Source organism: Charadrius vociferus, unplaced genomic scaffold, assembly GCF_000708025.1.
Source record: "Charadrius vociferus isolate BGI_N301 unplaced genomic scaffold, ASM70802v2 scaffold158, whole genome shotgun sequence".
NCBI lineage: Eukaryota > Metazoa > Chordata > Aves > Charadriiformes > Charadriidae > Charadrius > Charadrius vociferus.
Genome location: NW_009661372.1, coordinates 1,010,687 through 1,031,710, shown reverse-complemented (window position 1 = coordinate 1,031,710; position 21,024 = coordinate 1,010,687).

Below are 21,024 nucleotides of genomic sequence, written 5' to 3'. Positions count from 1 at the left end.
TGATCTGATACACAATAGGAGAGCCTTTGCTTTGATGAACCTGAGTGGGACAAGCCCAGGGTGAATTAGAAATTTCACAACATACTTTAGTAAACAGGGTGAGTACTGTAAGGACTTAATAGCTCAGAACTTGAGTTGCCAAGGAATAATGAGATTTGCCTCCTAAAGATCATTAGCCTGAAGTAGCAAGAGAGTATAGAAAAAAGATTTGGGCCTTACACTAATTGTCCTCCCAAATAGCAGAAATGACCATCTGAAGTTCATATCTCAAGAAAATTTAGTTAATAACCCTAGGAACATGTGGTGACTATCCCTAACTTGTCTTATATGTGTTCTTATTTCTACCTACTGTCAGAATAAGACAAAATACATGGAAAATTGGCAACGTTGACATTTCAGGCAATTTATCATGAAGGAGAAATGACATCTCAGAGCAATTAGGACACATATCTATTGGCTGTTCATCCGGCAGCAAGAACAACAGATGAACAAAATGTTTCCAGCTGCAGGTTGGAAATAATTCTTACATATATGTGATTTAGTGTCATTTGGTCAAGAGACTTACTCAGTCAGGTCCTATTTTGTCTGCAGAGACCAAATCCTGTCAATTACAACAAACAAACCTTTCCAGTTAGTTGTAGGGAATATTTTATGTACAACAGTTATCCATAGCCTTATTACATATAGATATGCAGGAAAGAGTTCACATGACTCCAAATAGCTGCAAGCAAACAGCAGGACCTCAAAGCAATTTTCAGAGTCAGTACAAAATGGGAACCATGACAATACAAAGCAGGATATTTTGCTTCTAAGCTGTGAGTTGGAGAGTTACTGTTTCCTATTTTGTACATACTATCATCATAATTTACAATATCTGTAGACCATTGCAAGATTTACAAAACAGAAAAGATACAGGAAGCACTTTGAAACTCAATTCCTAGGTCCAGAAAATCTATGGTGCACATTGCCTAGCTGCACCCAGCCTGAAATGAAATGCAAAAGGAATAGTAATTGTTAGAAACTAAATTTAGAAGCCATAAAGGAGACGTGCTGGTTTATAGCTAATGGCCCCTGATAAAGTATGCCAGCTGGTGGCTGTGGCTTCCCTGCTTCAGAGTTTTGCAATGCAATGAACCATACGCTTAGATGACTCACTGCCCAGAGGCAGGACCAACCTGTTTGATGCTAAAGAAGAGCTAGCAAGAACACTGGGGCTCTGAGAAGGCAGACAAAGCTGGCCATGCCCTGTGGATACATTCAGAACATAGTGCTGAGGTTCTTCTCTGCAGGGACAGTGACAGAATCATCATAGGATGTACCCTCTGTTCCTTTTGCTGCTTCTGTATTTCTGTTTACTGTGTGTTACAGTATATAGCAATTGTTTGTTACCTGATATGTCCTTAGCCCTGCTTTCTCTGCTTGTACTTTTGAATCTTTCCTAGTCTTTAGTTACCAGACTCCCACACCCATGTCTTTTTCATTTGGCACTGGATTCCCCAAGATATAGAATGTTCTGAACTTTCCATCAAAAAGATGGACCACGCTCATGTTTATTCATTCATTTACTTGACAGAGATACAAAGCGAACAGGGTTCCCCACACTCTACCTTACTGCAAATACAACAGCTACAAGAGCACAGTGGAATGCACTAATCTCTTAATCTTTCTGGTCTGACCTTATGGCTGGCCATGCTTTGAGGTGGGGGTTTGACTAGACACCTCCTGAGGGCCTTCTGATCTGAGTTGCCCTATTATCCTGTGAACACAGAAGAATTTTTCCCATTTTATTATGAGTTGTCCTGTCACTGACTTCACTACGTGAGTTTCTCTTTTCCCTCCCCATTAATCCATCAGGTCCAGTTTACAGTTTCTTTGTTCAGCAACATCTCAGTATTTCTGCACATAAATAAGAGTATCATCCAGAGCCAACAAGATTTCCAGAGCACATCCAAAACCAGTTTATACCTGCATTTTTCCTAATAGAGTATGGGTCTTCCTCTAGAAGTAAATATGTAGTACAATTAATCACACATTTTAAGTTGTTTTCTAAAACATCCTACCTAGATGCTATCCATTACGTAAAGTAATTATTAATAGACTTTATCTGAGAAGCCCAGAAAAGCTAACTTTGTGATTTTCTCAATTCAAAATATTTCATCCTCTCCATTTATCTTAGTAGCTTTCTTATTAAAGAAATCCCTTAGTAAGGAAAAATCTCCATTTATATTATCTGCTCAATTGTGCTTTTCCCTCAAATACAGCAGCACTAATGGTGTATATTGTTGACTTACATGAAAAGACTAATTTTGCATTTATACAACTGTATATTCCAAAGAAACAAGGGCATAATTTCATGTTGTTGCTCTTCCTCACACAAGCGGGTAAACCTGGATAAAGAAGTTGATAGAGTATATCTCTTTTTGGAAGAGATTACTGACTGCTCGCATTCTCTGGTGATTCACAAGGGCTTCGGAGAGGACCAAAGAACTCAGACCTTGCTATCAAGCTTTTAAAAGTTAATGAAAAACCGTAGGAATTACCAACTTCTTGCTGACTTCCTTCAGAAGGAAAGTGTCTCCTGTAGCTCTACACAGAGCTGCATTTTGCATCATAGATGGCTAATCGAGTCCAAACAAGGAATTTTTTCCATGCAAATGTATGTTCTAAAATACCACGTATGGAAAATCCATAACCTCAGTTTTGCAGGGAATCATACTTTCTCATCACAGTAGTGCCTTTTGGTTATCTTCATATAATTTTTGTGAATTTTCCTTACATTCTCAATATACCTTGGGAGTACAGTGAAATAATGACACATTTATTTGTGTTTCAGTCAACTCCAGTTGTTAGAAAAACAGTAAAAACTGTTATCAGTCATTATCTTTAGGACAATGTCTAGTACTCCTGTATACAGTCCTTCACCTCCAAACAGGGTTACAGCCATACCTGTAATGAAGAGATCAGCTTCTTATATTCCTTCCTTTTGTGAATGGCACAGGTCTGATTATAACTCGTCACATGCAGTGTGAGACATTGGAGGATAATTGTGGACAAAGGCAGACTTTTCAGTAGCTCTGCACAACAAAATGTTTACAGCATGCTGAATTTAACGTGCTATGTTTAATAATAAACTTTAAGACTGAATTAAAAAAGAGAACAAAAATCCTCCTCTTTAGCATCCCTAAGCAAGCTTTGCATGTAACTTCCTTGAGACACATAGTCACTAACCCCTTCAGCATAAGCCAGCTAAACAGGGAGCAAAGAACACAGTCAGCTACATGATTCCTCCCCCACAGCACAAGCCAGCAAAGATAACGGGGAATGGCATTCCTCTAACACCCTGTCTCAAGCGTGACAGTTAAGAATTTCTGCTTTCTGCTCATACTAAAAAGGTGAAAACCTTCTGATTCACGATATACTTTCCATGTTTTTCAGAGGGGCACCTTAAATAGCAAACTCATTTTTATAGTTTCTTCAGAACATACACCTTGCCTGGATACACTCATAACGAACTAAGTTATGCAGTTAAAGAGTAAAGGTTTCACTATCTGACTGGGAAAAACAGGAATAATCAGGTGGCAAATGCTTCCATTGCTTAGGTAATTGCAATAGTGTTTTTAAAATTACAAGTGGAAAAAGCTCTGAGTTGGTGGTTATAACTAGGTCTTTACTATATTATGAGTCCTTGACATATAGGGTGGTATTTTGACATGTAGGTCTCACAGCAACATACCTTAGCTGCTCTGAAACAAAGTGTTCCAGACATTCATCTGTACCGAGGAAACTGAAGAGAGACAATGAGAAACAAAACAAGTCTTGGATATTTGAGCAAGGGTTATGATGCTTTGTATTTATTTTCTATGTATAAGTAGCATTATCTTGCAGGAACAGATTAAGGTGTTCATTCACTGTTTGTGAAGAAATGTGTTTGTAAGAAGACGACAACAGCAGCCATTTGTTTTGTGTAGAATAACAGAATAGAACTGGAACACAGACAAGGAGGCAGGCTTGGTCAGATTCCTGATTTCAAAACAATAACTCAATGTGAAGATCAGTTGGTCCTACTCGCTCATAATCCAGAGACTAAATAGGGTGAAAACAGGAAGCAATAAAAGCTGAAGATTGTACATAACATGGAGTAAACTCATCTTCAGAGGAACAGTTGCGAAAGGCATGCTGTCGTACTGGGCTGATTAATAACTACCAATTCCCTTGTCATATGCTCTGGGCATGAGAAATAAGTGGAATCATTATGCTTGGATGCTTCACAAGCACTCTACAGAAAGCATGAATTAACCAGAGAAAAGTTATATGCCATTTAGTAATGTAATTAGAAACACCCACAGTAAGTCCAACAGGGAGGAAGTCCTATAACCATAGGTGAGGTTTGCATTTTATTTTGCTTTTCTTAAGCTTTCGTGCCTAAAGTGCCCAGGATTCATGGAGATACAGAATTTGATAATAGATTTTTCCAAACAACTGTTTGTTGCCTTTTTTTTTTTGTGCCTGAAAATTTTATTGAAGCATTGGAAGTTAGAGACCACGAGTATTCTCATACAGTAATTTTTTTTGCAATAGTAACTGTAACATTCCACCTAGTATGTTCAGCAGCCACTAAACATGACCCATCACAAAGACACTTTCACAGTCATTGTTACTGACATGTCTCTTGGCATGGCTGGACATGCTCTCACACTCTGTAATAGCACTCTGACTCAGGTTTTGTACTCCTGGAGGAGGAAATTACAGCCTTTGCTGTACACAGCACGAAACATTATCCAAACACTGCCTTTTGACTCTGGACCTCAAGCCTTCATGTGAAAAGTTCAAAACAGACAGATCCCATATAATAATGAAAGCAACTTTTACCCTGCCAACTGACAATGACCCTTTCCCCCTGCCAACTGACTATCACCCTTTCCCAACTTCCAGTTTTATTTTTCAGCTCTCTGTGATTCAACATGAGAGCTTTTCTTCCTACAGTAGATGGGTTCTCTGTAATGTCCATTCCAGGTGCTTGTCTCCATTTCTTTGCCATCCAGCTGGCTAGTCTTACAGAATACTAGCTCACAGAAGACAGCTTACCTATTTCTACCCCAGAGTTCAAGGGCCTTCCCTTTAGTCCTCCCTTCAGCACCAATTACTGAGAGTGAAGCCTTGTGCCAGCCAGTTTCACTTAACTTTCATGCTTCTCCTTCCTTACTTCCACAGAGTCAGGCTGACAAATTCATTAGAGGAGCAGCCAGTACTAATCCTCAGCTGGTGTCCAGGCAAGCATGGTGCATTACCCTACTGCTGTCAGTTTTCTTAGCCCTGATTCTTCCATGAACCTATTGTTCAGCTGTGTGAGAACACACATGTGCATTGGTCACCTGTATTTTCTGTAAGGCATGAAACATGAAAGCGTGCAAACAGGAAGGATGTCAAGTCAATTATACAGAAATAAACCTCCAAAGTCAAAGTTTCTGACAAAAACACACATCCAAATTGTCTTCAAGATAAGGTGAATGGAGTACATCAAAAGCAGGGTTGTGAAATACAGGATTAATCTATGAAAGGTGATAATTGTCTATTTCTCTCTTCATTTCTGGCAAATTTATCTGAATTCCTATATCCCAAAACACGGGAAGGAATTTTGCTGGCCTTTACATTTACTTAGAAGTTGATGCTGTCCTTGCATTAACCACGTTGCATTAGGTGCTGTGTTGCAAGTGTAAATCCTCTGAGCAGTTCTTTTCTGAAAAAAAGTTACAGCATTCTTTGCTGGCTGCAGTTGGTACCTGGAACAACACCAAAGCACTTAACTTACCAGTGATTCATTCAGGTGCCCTTCCAAATGGTATTAAGACTGAGGTAATTGACTCCCATAAATTTAGAACAAAGGAAATGTGTTTCCTAATTCAGATTGCATTTGTTTTTAAACCAATTTGGTTTCCACTCTGGAAAAAGAGTAGCACCAAGGTTATATGTCTCAGTATGGTCTACTGCTTAAAACTTGGTTACAAGTTCGAAATTTTACTTACGATAATATGGCATATTGTAATATAGATATGTTCAAAAATCAGTATTTTTCATAACGCTGTTTAAGTCACACTGTTTTAAATAATGACAGTACGTGTTTGCAACCACAAGGCAGCTGGAGAACATAATAAATACCATTGAGAAGTGGTGGTGCGATCAGAGGAGAATTCTGGGAGCAAGGCAAAAGAGGAATACATTCCTCTTTTTTTCTGAGTTTTGTAAGACTGTGTAAAAGGAAAGAAAAACCTTCCCTAAATAGGGGACTTCTTAACACTATTATCTCTTGAGAGATTTCCCTAATTTGCTCAGATAATGCTTTCACTTCTCCTGTTTTACAGAGTAATTCAGCGTGATTAGTACAAATCTCCAGTTAAACCCCGAAATCCCTACTTGTATAAACCAAGCGTATCAAATGCTTATCTCTTGAGGAAAAAGCCTTTATCACATATTCTTCCTTTTTGTTGATACTTCAGAAATGCCCTTGCTTTTGTTAAATTCAGTAGATTTGCTTAGCTTTATAGCAACTCATATCAAACTCCAAGGCTCACTTAGAAGCATTGACTTGCTTACTATTGGAGATTTTTGGGTCTTTTAAATATGAAATTACATTCAGTTTGTATTAGAAAAGAATATATCAGGGAAAAGAAATCTAGTTAATTACATTTTTTTATTATTTCCAGGCTCTAAACGTTCACCTGAAAAAAGACACACAGCTGAGTGTTTTCCTATCTTCTAATTCATATTTTAAAAAATTCGCTTTTTCCTCCAGGAGTGAATTTTGCTTTGGTATTTCTGATTATAATGGTGCTACTACTTTAAAGTTAAAGCTTGTCCAATATTATAGCAATTTCAAGAAAAGATGTTCTGGGTTTCTCAAAGGCAGCTTTACTTACTGTAAAATAAGAACACTTCATTGCCTGTGTGGAGATAGCTGCTTCTAAAACATTTTTGTGAAACAACAGTAAACAAAAAAGGACTCATTTATAAAATAGAAAAGCCATGACATAAAGAGAAATTATTGAACACCTACTGTGCAATACTTGTATGGCATGAAACAGTTTTTTTCTTTGTCAGTAGAAAAAAAGCTGAAGGTAGTGACTTTCTAACAGGAAAAGAGACCTGCTTTGTGCTTACTCACTAGATTTATCAAAAGACAGCATGACTGAGGATGTTCTGCTTATTTTCTAATTAGAAACCCAGACTCCTTTTAATGCTAAGGACTGCCATTATGTCTACCGGAACTTAGGGTGACAAGGAATCCACCACCTGTGCTGAAGCGTTATTTCTTTGAGGATAGAAAGTGAAAATTCAGCAGTACTCCTTAGAAATAAGCCTACCTATAACGCATCGAGACAATTCCTGTGCTATGTCCTTATTAACCAAGCTCATTGCACTACACATTATTTGAAACTGTTGGCAGAAACTACTTATTTATTGCCCACTTTTTAACATGATAAAATCTATACCTGGAAAATTAAGCCATGTTGTGTGTGTACTTGATGGTAAGTGTGATGTGCTACTTTACATGCATTCTCGCTGAGAGCACATTTCCTTTGACGCCTTTCATACGCCGGGTACTCTATTTTTGGATATGCAGTATTTCAAACTTACTACAAACCTACTATTATCCATCAGCCTTACACATCCCAGGAGAGAACATAATGTAGAGGAAAATATGGTAACAAGAGAGAGATTGTTTAAAGCAATAAGCATTCATTGCTGTAGGTTAACTGCTACTTTTCGTACTGTCCTGTGTCAAAAATAATGTAAAACTTTAAAGTGGAAAAAAAAAAAGAACTTTAACAAGCTTTCTTTATGAGATAAAAATATTGACATCTTGTAAGAGAGAGGTAATCAAGATTATAAATGCAATATAGTAATAAATCACAAGAATACAGAGCTGGGAGATGAAGAATTGCATGATTGTCTATTCCATCTCACTGCACTCAGGCAAAATCAAGGGTACTCAGATAATCCTTAACAGATGTTTGTCTAGTGTATTTTTAAAAAAGAAGTTATTTCCTCAGTCCCTGTAGGTAGCTCATTCTAACCTTTTATTAACTAAAGTACCAGAAAGATATTCTTTGTATACCATCCTTAAGCAGGACTAACCCTCTTTTCTGACTCCTATTGCTTAGTATCACTTGCATTTCACACTGTATAAAGCATCCAAAATTGTTTAGGCTTTTTTGTTTTGTTTTGTTTTGTTTTAAAAATCCTTAGAGATTCCTTTCCCATTAACTAATCTCTCTCTTTATTATTCTTCCTTTTAAAAATGTAAAAACTGCTAGGAACAGTTTTGACTCAAAATCTATGTTGGTTTCTTCTTTATTTCTGATTTGATGGCTTGGTAGATTAAAACATCCTGGAGATAATAGAGCCTAAAAAAAAAAACCAAGCCAGAAGATTTCACCAAAAGCAGCCATTTTTCAGCAATCTGATGATGGAGAGAGAAGTAGTGTGCTTGGTCCTGCACAAGACCTGATTTGAACACACCATTAACAGTGGCTTGGACTGGTATATTTTCATTAGCTTAAATAGTCTGTGCTAACAAAAACTCACTGGTCTATTTTATTTAAGCTTTAAAAAAGTTATCATTAGACAGTTCTGGGTAAAGATTCAGAATATGGACTCCAGTGGTTCCAAATTCTTTACTAGTTTTGCTGACTCCCAGCCTTCTTTACCCAGTCTGGCCCACCCTTGTGTTTGGGCTCTTCAGTAGGGAAAAAGGTCAAGAGATTTGGATGGACCCAGCCTGCCCTATTACATCTCTTAGATGATGTAACAAAAATCACAAACCTAGACTGACATACATATCACTTTTATAGGACAGGCACTACCATAGGATTACACATTATTGAATGAAGCTCTAAAGTTTTATTCAATAATGTCCCAATCTCGCTGCATAATTATAAAGGTGCTGATTACTCAATTCTCTATATTGGAAGTGACTTGAATTAGAGGTTCAGTAAGAGATTCAAAAACTTTTTAATTGCATGCAGATGGCAAAGATGAATAGAGTCAGCATTCCAAGTGAAAAAGAGTTCTGTCCACCACCTTAGATGGTATTTTCCAGCTGATTAAGAAATCTATACTGAGATTCAGAAATGAATAAATGAACAGTTTAGATCATGCTGATCTAGTTTGCTTCACTAGGACTTTTTCTTGAACATTTATGAAATTAAATGGAAGAAATGTAAGCAATGCATTTTATAAACTAATATAGTTCTGTAGAGTCACACATTTATTACAGAAAAGGCATAAAATAAGAGAATATTAAGATTGTACATGAAGTTCACAAAATAGCAGGGTTTTTAGCCTGTGCCGCTACCAGCCCTATTCACAGAGAAAGTACAATAACTTGCAGAAAATAAGTTAGAGTTAAGTAGCAGATTTAGGGCACAGTTTCTCCTTTAATTGATTTGGTCTGCATCTGAAAACAAAATAAATTATTTCTTCCTTTTTCCAACCCAATCTTTCTTATTACTATGCCTTGGAAGAGCCAAAGTCCCATAAGAAAAAATGGGCATTTGCTTTATGCTGACATAGTCTGGATGGACAAAGAATAACAGACATACTATTACAACTACTGGTAATCTACCTATGGGAAAAAAAGGATCATTATCTTTGGTGTGTTTTTATTTTTAATATATTTTTGTGGATATACTTTCAGAGGTGTTCATCAAAATCCAGATGTTACTTGCAGACATACTTAGTATTAAGTTGCATGCCATAAGGGCACATTCATTGTAAGAAATAAATAACGGCTTTCAGGGAACATTGCCACTGTTACAAAACAGTTTCTAGAACATATCCTATTTCTCAAATGCACATAGTGCAGTGTTAAGTGTCAAATGACAGAAATTTGGAGGAAGAAAATAAACTCCTTCCCCCGAAGTGAACTTAGCGAATTCTGAAGAATTACTGTTGGACTGTTAAGACTAATGATAAGAATCTTAATCCTTACTGATAAGGAAACAGAGTTTTGCTATCTCTTTACTGGAAAAAGTATATGCTGCTACAGGTGTGCCATTTTTTGTTTTTCATAACTCACTCCTACTCATTACTACTTCATTACAGAAAACTGCAATGTGGTTTGGGTTTTTTTGTCCTCCAAAAACCAAGCAGCAAACTGGCTCTTATGTTGAACAGAGTATTCTGCTGTCATCTTATTGATGCTTCCCCCTGGCTCCATGCACTCTAGACTACAGGAAGGTTGCACTAGAGATGTGTCACCCCAGAGCTCTTTGACTGGCATCTGACCTACACCAAAGTCTTTGTTGATACCTCTTTTCTATTCTGTTTTCACATGTATTACTAGAGTCTGTTGCACAATCAACAGATGTTCCTCCTACTGTGCTGTATGATTGTTTTAAGTGACTTTTTTTAGAACAGATGTTTTCCTACATGTACCTCATTTTCTCTTGTTTTTATGGGATAACAGCTGACAACTAATTCTTGCTTAATTTTAAGGACAAACGCTCATCAGGGAATCCCACCCAGGCCATGGGCCATCATTTCTAGCAATTAGAGCCAGCTCAGGGTAATACAGTATGCCAGAATACATTGATGTATCAATAATGAGAGGAAGAAGAAAAACAGTGGTTTAAGGAGCTAGGCAGAGAAACCATCAAGCTCAAGCCATAGTAAGTCCACGTTAAAAATTAATAGCCTGCAACCAGGCAAAATCACACTGGGAGTCAAATACCACAGCAGAGTTCAGAAACAAGAATCAGGGCCAGGAAAGAGCCTGAAGTAGGGCAACAAACAGGCAGATGCTGAGGAAAGAGAAGAGATGCATACGTTAGATCAAAAAACTAAGGTAAATATGCAGTGTGCACCTGGCAGAAATCCCTTAAATGCTAGCTGGGCATAACACCCCACAGTACTTCTGGGGACAGTTGGCTTATCCACTACAAAGTAGTTGTTGGTGAAACAAAGGACCTGAGGGATATCAGTAGTTAACTGTTCGGTGGATGCTACCAGACGCTCACAAATCCCCTGTAATGCACTAAATCTTTCTACAGGGGAATACTTGGAACTGGTTCACTTAAGAAGAAACTACTTGCCAGTGGGGGTAACAAAATAGAACTTTGAGTTCTGACACAAAAGAAGTGAAGTTTCTAAGGAATAAAATGGAAACTAGTAAAATGAGTGTTTAAACATCTGAAAAGATGCTCAGCTGCTGATCTGTTAATCTGTTACTTTATCTGCTCCAATTTACCCATCACTACTACATAGTCAGAATAAGATTTACAAATATTGCTGCACTTCATATGTGCAGTTCCACAATGAATCTTTTGTCAGAAAAGGGGAAAAAAAAAGTAGATCAGGTGATCTGTATTATGTGTCAAATTGGAGATCTAAACACTTAAAAATCAAAAAAAAAAAAAACCCATTAACAAATAGAGGTTTGCAAGATGGAGTCCTTCAGCAGTAGAAAGTCCTCAGAAAGTATTTTTTGCCCTGGGGGGTGTGGGGAAAGACATGTTTAAATTCAACTCTTGAAGAAGCCCAGTTATTCAAGGGATGCATGTGTGCAATAAGCCAGTTTTTGACTGAGAGAGAAATATAGCCAGGATAACTCAGTAGTTTTACAATTTTTCATCATTCATCAGTATGTTTACATCAATAATAAATATGAGCTACAGATTTCTACATCAAACCTTTCTGCATTAAAACTGAAGCTAAATTAGAACATGGTATTGAGCATGGAATAAGACTCCTTAGGGTATTAAAACCCAAATCTATTTAGATTTCTACTTTATTTTGTTGAATTATGGTAGAGCAGGTCAGGAACCCTATAGAATGTCGTGAAGGTTTCACTTTTGCTGTTTTCAAAACTTATGGGGTTTATCACAATTTTATTTAGCTATGATTGCTAATGTAAAACAGACTGACTTGCTGTGTCAACCACCACTAATATGTATTAGGTGGGTTGCAATAGAAACAATGTCATCTAACTCCTGTGGCTTTCCTGATCAACAAATCAAGGACATTCAAGTGCTACTGACCTTTGTTTTCTTTACTGTAATGCCTGCTTTTATGGGTTTTCTATGTCTTTTTATTGTAAAAGACACATACTTGTGGCCTGGTGTGACAGAGACACTAATTACAGTCTTTATTAACTAGTGTAATTCTTATGAAAATATATAATCTTACTATCCTTTACTGTACCTTTAGCTCCACAAATTCTCATATGAAAATGAGAGGAGGGACTTTATCGGTTTAAGGATTGAGCAAAATTGAGTAAAATCTGGTTCTTGTATCAAAAGGAACAGGATTTCTTAATCTGTTACTATTTCCTGGAAGTAGCAGTAAATGTCTTCTCCCTGTTAATATAAGACTGGTTTTGTTTTCAAATAGTATTGTCAGAACACATATTTCTGAGAACAAGGTCATCCCTACTATACATTCTTCAGATGTATAAAACAGAAAGGCTGCCCAAATGCCAGAGCATCAGCAGTGTCAGTTCAATAGAAAGATGGAAAAAGTAGGTAACATCGGTCACTGTGATGAGTTTTCCCTATGACTGCCATCATAAAATTATCATAGGTATTGCATCAAAGAGACTTCAAAGGAAGATATTAAGAGGATATTTATAGGAAGCTCCCAAGTTTAAGGGAAACTATCAGCCAAAGGTTGTAGAAAAGTAGAAAGTATTTCAAAATGTAACCAGTGAGCAGTGGAAGTCAGAAATAGGCATTGGGCAGATCAAAACCAAGGAACATCCAACCCTGTCCCCTATACTGAGTCCTTGCTCTTTCAGTAGACTGTCCTGAAGCAGCCACCTTCAAGTCCCACTCACAGCTGCTATGAAGAACAAAACCAGTGCAGACTGTAAATATTGTGTCATGCTCTTCATCCTGGTGCAAAGTAAGTAGGAGATCATTCTTCACCATAGACTGAGACCCACAAGAACATATCACTTGATATCTGGCATGGGCACAAACACTCTTCAGTTAGTTTGAACATCTGAGGTATGTCTTTGGTACGAAAGCACAGAGTACACCCAAAACAAAATTCAAGAGTCACTCAAAAATATTGTTCTATAACAAAAAGGTCTGGGACCTTCTCAGAGAAAAACTAGTAGGGAAGTAATACATGCATGGTCATGGTACTATATTCTGAATGGATGACTATTTTGCTTTACTTCACCTCTATTTCACTTATGTCTTCTGGATTCCAGTTTGAGCTATTGATATTTTCTACCTCACTTTTTTGTTAGCCCTTACTTCACCTTACTTCATAATAGCAACTCCTACAATCAGAAGTCTTTCCCATGTTCTTTTTGGACTAGAAATAAGGCTTGCTGCTTGAGAAATGACTATTTTCTCAAGAAATATTATAATGCTGGGTTTTACTTTATTGGACACCATAATAATGACTACAGAAAGAGAAAAAGGGTATAAACAAAAAGCAAAAGGAAGAAAAATAGATTAAACAGAAAGATAAAATTATAGAAAAAAACACCCATCTTTTGAGCTCATTGACTTTAAAAAGCAGCAGAAGGAAGATTGGAAAGGATCTTCATTCAACTTGGAGGCTTTGTACTGAGAAACTCTGTAAATAAATAAATTATAAGGAACTTTGTCAAAGGAGTAGAGATGAGAAATATCCTCAATTAAAAACACTTCTGAAAAAGATCGGAAAAGGGAGAAAGAAAATGTCTGTTCTTCAACTCAGAGCTCAAAGCCCGAGGAAACAACACACACAGACAAAACCTTTGACAGCGAAAATACTACATTTTCCCTAATTTCAGAAAAATGAAATCCTTTTAGTAAAAAAATTTGTTTCCCAGGGGAAATATAGATGAAGAGTGTTGGAACTAGATAGTTCCTGAGAATTAAAAAGAATCTTTTGAAAAAAAAAACCCCACAACAACAACAAAAAAAAACCCAAATAAAAAAAAACCAACAAACAAAAAAAACCCCACACCCAATAAAAATAGGACATCTACTACTGCCACTCTCAGTTGTAAGATAAGAGAATGTGCATGGTTATAAAGCCTGCCAATAAGTGCCTCAACAGGCAGCTGCTGTGAGATGATAGAATTAGTTAATAAGGTCTCACAATGCCAAATGAGCAGAAGGTTCTTACTGTGCCACCAGTTATGTTGTATCACAACTCACTGCTACACTGTTATCAGACAGCTGCTTTAAAAAAGTCTACATATGATGCTAGAGTTGAAGTTACCTAACCGTCTGTGGCTCTGTGGCTCTGAAATGGGTTGTTCAGTCTGTAGGAGCCAACATATTAACCGAGTGGCTTGGCATACATTTCCTGCCAGTTGCTGCTCTATTTCGATGTAAGAGCCTAAAGGCTACTATGTGACACTGTAATTGCCTCTCATTCCCCAGATGACTGTCTCTTACAAGTTTCTTACTCAGAGCTGTGCAAGAAAAAATGTTTCCTTAACCAATGGAGCCAATCTTATTGCTTTTAAGGTGGTTTTGGGTCAATAAAGCATTAATCCTAATTCATAATAGTTATATTAACCATAATATCCAGGGAACAGAATCTCACTCTGGAAGGTATTCTTCAGTGAAAGAAAGAAAACTTCACAGGTCTTTTCATACTGATATGACAATTCAGGTTAGGTAGATGTAGTCTGATCTGAAAGCAATAACAGCAAGGAAATCATATTTGTCAGTATAACAGACAGTAGACTCAGCACTTCACAGCTAAGGATGCCTTTCATAAACACTGCAGCAGACCTGGACCTGAAGCAAGATAATGACGTAGCATCACATATGTTTGCACAGAGTGCCTCCCAGAAATGATGAGTTACTTGAGGAAAAGAATGCAGATGACTCTTTGAAAATGTAACACATAGGGAAAGAAGACTGATAGGAAGAAAAGGATTACATATAGGATGAGGATTGGCTCTAAATGTCTGAAAGTGATTAAGAGCATCTTATATTTGATGTGGTGCAGTGAAGCACAAGAAGTCTGCATTAGTCTTCCCCCAAGTAAAGGATGTGAACTTTGGCAAGTGTTATGCCTGGGTAAGAGAAAGAAAAGGCACTGTTTTAGACATGTTCAACAGTACCTGGATGATTTAGTTATATCAGGATATAGGACCTGCAAAGAGTTTTGAGCCTAAATGACACCCAGAAGGCAAAGCCAACCGATGGGTGGGAAAGTAATGTTATCACCTGTCATCATGAAAAAATTACAGGGCTAAACCTTGAGAAAGATTTAAAGTTTTTCTGAAACCTAAGGTAACAGGTGGATAATTTCCACTGGGAAACAGATAAAAGAAAACAAACAGTCACCATGTTGCAGTTTATCATTATGAGAAACTTATATTGGCCATTAAATTTATGCAGATATGAGTGTCAGTGGAGAACAGTGGAATCACAGAGGATTCAAGGAAATTCTGTGAAAATCCCACAAAAGCTCAAAAAAGAACAACAAAGCTTCCCCTGAGGGCACAACCTATTCCGTCTTCCCTTGGCATTGGAATATCTCTCTGTGAGTAACATTTTGGTACAGATCTTAAATAGTGCAGCACAGACAGGAGAAGAATCATAGAATCATGGAATGGTTTAGGTTGGAAGGGGCCTTAAACATCATCTAATTCCAACCTATCTGCCATGGGCAGGGACACCTTCCACTAGACCAGGTTGCTCAAAGCTCCATCTGGCCTGAGGATACAATGAATATAAAGAATATAATGGTGGGGGGGTTTGTTTGTTTGGTGGGGTTTTTTTGTACCAGAAGCTTCCATGTAAATAAGAGTGTATTTTAACTGAAGTGCCATATTAGGGGACTTCAAATGCTGACAAGTCACAAATTTGAACCAGACATCTTGAAGAAAGAAGGAAAAGAAGGATGACTAGAATGACTAGATCCCCATATGTGTCACGCCCCACTCACAAGAGAGGGGGGGAAGTGACTCAGATTCGCAAATCCCCAACAGTGTGAACTAAGGTGAGACAACTCTCAAGGTCCGTATAAAAAACATTTATTAGATTCCCATGGTGATTAATATATGTCTTAACTACTAGAATGACTAGATCCCCATACGTTACAACTGGAGGGAGGGTGGAACAGAGAAAAAAAAAAAAAAACATAACAGAAAAGGCAATGATAGCTCTGCTGCTAGGAGGCATAAGTACAAATACAGTCATATTCTATTGTTTCTATATGCCAAATAATTTTCATCTTCTGATCCTTGGTAAATCATAAGTGATCAGCTATTTCTTGTCAATTTTTAAAAATCTCCCATTTAAGTGTCATCTAGAAACCAAAGATTAATACAAATCTAAGGTATTTGTTTAAATAATTCTAGTTATCAAAGAATATAAATGTCATATATGACAGTTTTACTAGATGTTTTCCCAAACAAAACACTGGATGCTGCCAAATGTAGTATCCCTATTATATTCACTCATTAATAGCTCCAACAGAGGAAGCACTTTGTAATATTTTTTTTTTTAAAGAGGAGTCCTTTTTTTATACCTCTTGAAGTACTTAATTTAGCTGTACATTCCTATATTCAATAGAAGTATGTCTAAAGAAAATAAATTTCCCTAAATTTTTTCTTTTTTTTAAATTAAAAAAAATAATCAAATGTTTAAATATATAATTTTAATGGCACAAATTCAAAACAGGTGCCATTTGTAGAACAATTCACGTCTATGGTATCAAAACTTACCTTTTCTACCAGAAATGTGTGTGGTTTAGTGGTACAAAAAGAAGGACAAGCAAACAAAACCCAACGCAACTGTTTCACTTTACAGGTACAGAACAATTTCTCTCTGCCATTGTAGTGACTATTTGGCAGCTGCTGCTACTCTGCGACCTCTTGGTCTTACTCTCTCTGTTAACTTCAACCTCAGCAGGACTCACATCTCTACTTTTGTTGACTTAATCTGCCTGCTCAACTTTATCCTCTTTCTTTGGTGTTCTGATTCCATTTCTTTAAACATACTTTGAATTAGTTAATAAAATAACATTCCCCAGTTATCTCAAATATTGTATACCTATCATTCAAATAACAAGCCATGATTTTAAACCACAAGACTGTGTCCAAGCTTATGATGCTATAACAGTAAAATAATAGTAAATTCTGTCTGATGATGATCTAGTTTTGAATCTTTTGACAAACCCTGAGACTCAATGACTTAGAAATCACTGAGTGAACGTACAGTTACATTTATAATATTTATTCAAATTAATTTTTATGTCATTGTAGCTCTAGATATTAACAAAACATTTATTAAGTGTGGTTCTTGAAAAGACTCTGGCTTTAGATCCCAAACTGAATGAAATTAAGTGCTGCAATGGGGTTAACATAGAAGTGTTGGGGACAGTACAGCTTTAATTTCAGGCAAAAAAATTGTCAGCCTAATTGGATGAGCATTGAATGTCAATTAAAGCAGTCTTTATTTATGGTTAAACAACTTAAAACTAAAGGTCAATGGAGAATCAGAACGCTTTTTGCAGTTTCTTACTAGAAATAACATATATTCATATTTAAACTCATGTATGTGTTTTTGCTTGAAATATATTTTTTTGTTGTTTTGGAAACATATGTACGCCATAGTAAGTTTGAAAAAAATCCTGCATGGATGCTAAAAGTATTTTCCCTTCAAAATAGCAGTTTGAAATCATGGGGCACGTGATCCAAAAGGCAGGAGAATATCGTTCCTAAAACTGTAATGTTTAAAATATCCACAGGTGTATACTTCAGCTCCTAACACTGACAACTGAAATAGTACTGCTAGACCCCATACAACCAAAGCCTCAAAAATTAGTTAGGAAATGCACATACTTTTTAAACTGTTTCATCCATTTTCCAGCATCAAAGTAAATCTCAAATAAGTCCTTAATTTGCATTTTAAAAAGCAGCTTGATTGCTGGTTAATTAAATATTGATTGTTCAAAGAACACATTGAAATTTAGTAGGAATGCAAAAGCTAACTAAAGTTGCTAACTCATTTATACAAAATTACTTCTGAAATACATGTATAATTACATTCTTATTGTTTGAATGAACTCTTATTGTTGCTTGAAAGGATATTTAGCTTTTTAATTGGTAGTAATAAAGCCAACAGGAACTTCTTAGTTCTTAGTTAACCTACACACTTCTGCTCTTGGATGCAAACTGCAGTTCATCTCTTAGGTCAAGGGAAACTGTAGGACATGAAAAAAATGTAACTTTGGGTGTGTTTCTCTTGCAATGTGCTATTTCTTTTATGCTGAGGCCTTGCAACACCTTGTTGCCTAACCCAGTGACTCAGTATGCATATCCCTCTAGCAATTTCAATGAAGCTTTATGTCAAAATTATAGACATTTTACTGCCTAGGAGAGGCAAGTTATTTTGTTTATAAAGTGCATTATTTTCCCTTGCTGTTGTAGATTCATTCTGGTTTACTCACTAGCAAACTCAAGCTCATATTAACAGGAGAAACACAGAGGAAGAAATTACTTATCCATAACAATGGGGTGAAAGAAGAAATCTGAATTCAAATCCAATAAACATAAGGGATATTCTGCTGCTGTTATAAAATCAGTGGCATAGGTTATATACTGACACTATAAACACTCAGCTCTACCTTTGAAATTCATTTCTGAAGAGTATCTTTACTCTTCCCAGGCAGAAAATTAGGGAATATTCCCTCCAAACATAGAGTTTTGTCTACACAACTTCCTTTGGGAAAAAAGTGTCTAGTAGGACATTACTTAAAACCTTCTTTCTTTTTTCTCTTCCTCTTGGATGAGGAAAAATATAGGAAGTAAGTTGATAAATGTAGGGGAGTCCGTATATTCCTTTATTTCTTTTCTTATTTTCTTTATCTACAATGAGTAACTACCCAGTGGGTTTTAAATGTTATTTCTATAAACTGCTATAGAAATACACAGAAAAATAAAAAAAAAAAGGAATGTCTCTGTTAACCAAACTGAAGATGAAATTATTGAAACAAACTGTACTAACTTCCTCAGAGGTTCTGTATTATTATTGTGGTTACTTGGCCTAAGATGATGGTTGGTGGCACTCCTCACTGCAGCAGAGGAAAGGCCAGTCAGAAATCAGTAATTTTGTTCTATTGAAAAGAACAAATAGGATATTTTTGTTTTACTGAGACATCTGTAGGTTAGACCCTTCTGCATGCAATCCAAATCATTCTCTCCAACTGAGTTGCAATGGCTAGTTCCTCATGCCTCCTGTCATTTCTCATATATTTAATGCCTTGAGGCTGGGGCAATGCCAGAAAAGATAATTTATCAAGAATATGGTGGAGAGAAAAATTATGTCTCAGTATTTGCTCTGTTGGCTTTAGCTGCCGGATGGTAGACTTAGATGGGTCTTTAAGCTAAGGACTATTAGACTGAGAAGTTTCTAAAAAGTCAGCAGATGAAACAAGGAAAGCAAAGTCAGAGTAATTTGTGACAGCTCAAGTGTTCAGATGCTTATCCTTCCAAATATATACATCCAATCTGCAGATGCTCTCTAACCTCCAGTCTCAGTTTGCAGGAGTTGAACGAATCCTGAAGTATTTATATTTGATTCAGTTTTATTTCACATCTTCCTTTAAAAACATGTATATGTATTTGAAATAAAGAAATTCTTTTTTTTCAGCTCTACAGAACCTATACAGTGTTCACAATTTCAGATTATAAACTGAGGAAGCTGATGAACCATAGACAGACAAAAGGACTGTCTGTATTGTTTTGCAGGGGCTGAGGGGAAGACTATGCCAACAAATCCTAGCACAGTAAAGGGCCCTGCATGCAGGAGGCAATCCACAGCATGGGTCTCTGCAAACTTCACATTGTCTTGCAGTCTGAGACCACGAATCATTTGGCAAAAAAAGACTGACGGAATCCATGGGCACGTCAGATTCAATTGCTGGGCAAGGAACTCCCAGAAACAGGCATTGTTGTACTCTAAGTAAAGGAGTTGGGCAGACAGGCACGGATAGGGCCACAGTTTGTTAATCCCCTTGTACTTTAGCCCAGCCGAAGAAGCAGAGCAATCTAAACTTTCCCACTCGCATTTCCAAAGCATAGGCTTGAATTGAAAGAGTTCAGAAATTGAAAAAATTTGAGGCAGAACCTTCACTTAAAACACAATATTGAAGTATTTAAGGCAATATTTAAGCTTCTGTTGTTATTTATTTTCTGAGGGAAATCACTATCCCATCCATGGGTCGAAAACAAAGAAGGACAAAAAGATTTATCAGCAGAGTTAAAATAACAAAATAGATAATCACAGCTGCACAAAACGTGATTAAGCAGTGGAAGGAATAGACTCGAGGCTTATTTTAAGCACTGTGTATAACTATGAGTAACTCTGAGTAACGGGCTAAACCTGAGCAAAAGAAAACTGTGATAAAACCCAGAAACAAATTCTCACTAGTAAGTTCGATTCATGTACAAAATAGTTTTTGCTTTGGTATAACCACAAATCAGGCTTGGGTAAATCTAAACTGGGGCACTCAGATATTATAATGAAGAAGGCTATATGCCAACTGAAGAGGAAAAACACAGGAGAATATATGAGCCACCCAGCATGCCAGAATAACCTTTGCTGGAAAGTTCTGCAGGGGTGCAGAGGGAACCCCAAGAGGTAAAAATGTAAAATTTTAAGATCCAAAAATATAAGTGATTGAAGAATTACTTCTTTTTCATTCCTACATCATAATAGTTTTTTTTCTTCAATATTGTGCCATTCCCATTCCAATATCTTGCCAATCTACATGTACCTGGCAATGACAGAGAGAAACTCATCAACGGCTGTGCCAGGGCACACGGGGATAGATGGACAGAATCATAGAATCATAGAATCATCTAGGTTGGAAGGGGCAGAGAGAAACTCATCAATGGCTATGTCAGGGCACATGGGGATGGATGGACAGAATCACAGAGACATACAATTGTCTAGGTTGGAAGGGACCTTTAAGATCATTGAATCCAACCCTTACCCCAACACTGCCAAAACCACCACTAAACCATGTCCCTAAGCACCACATCTACACGTCTTTTAAAAT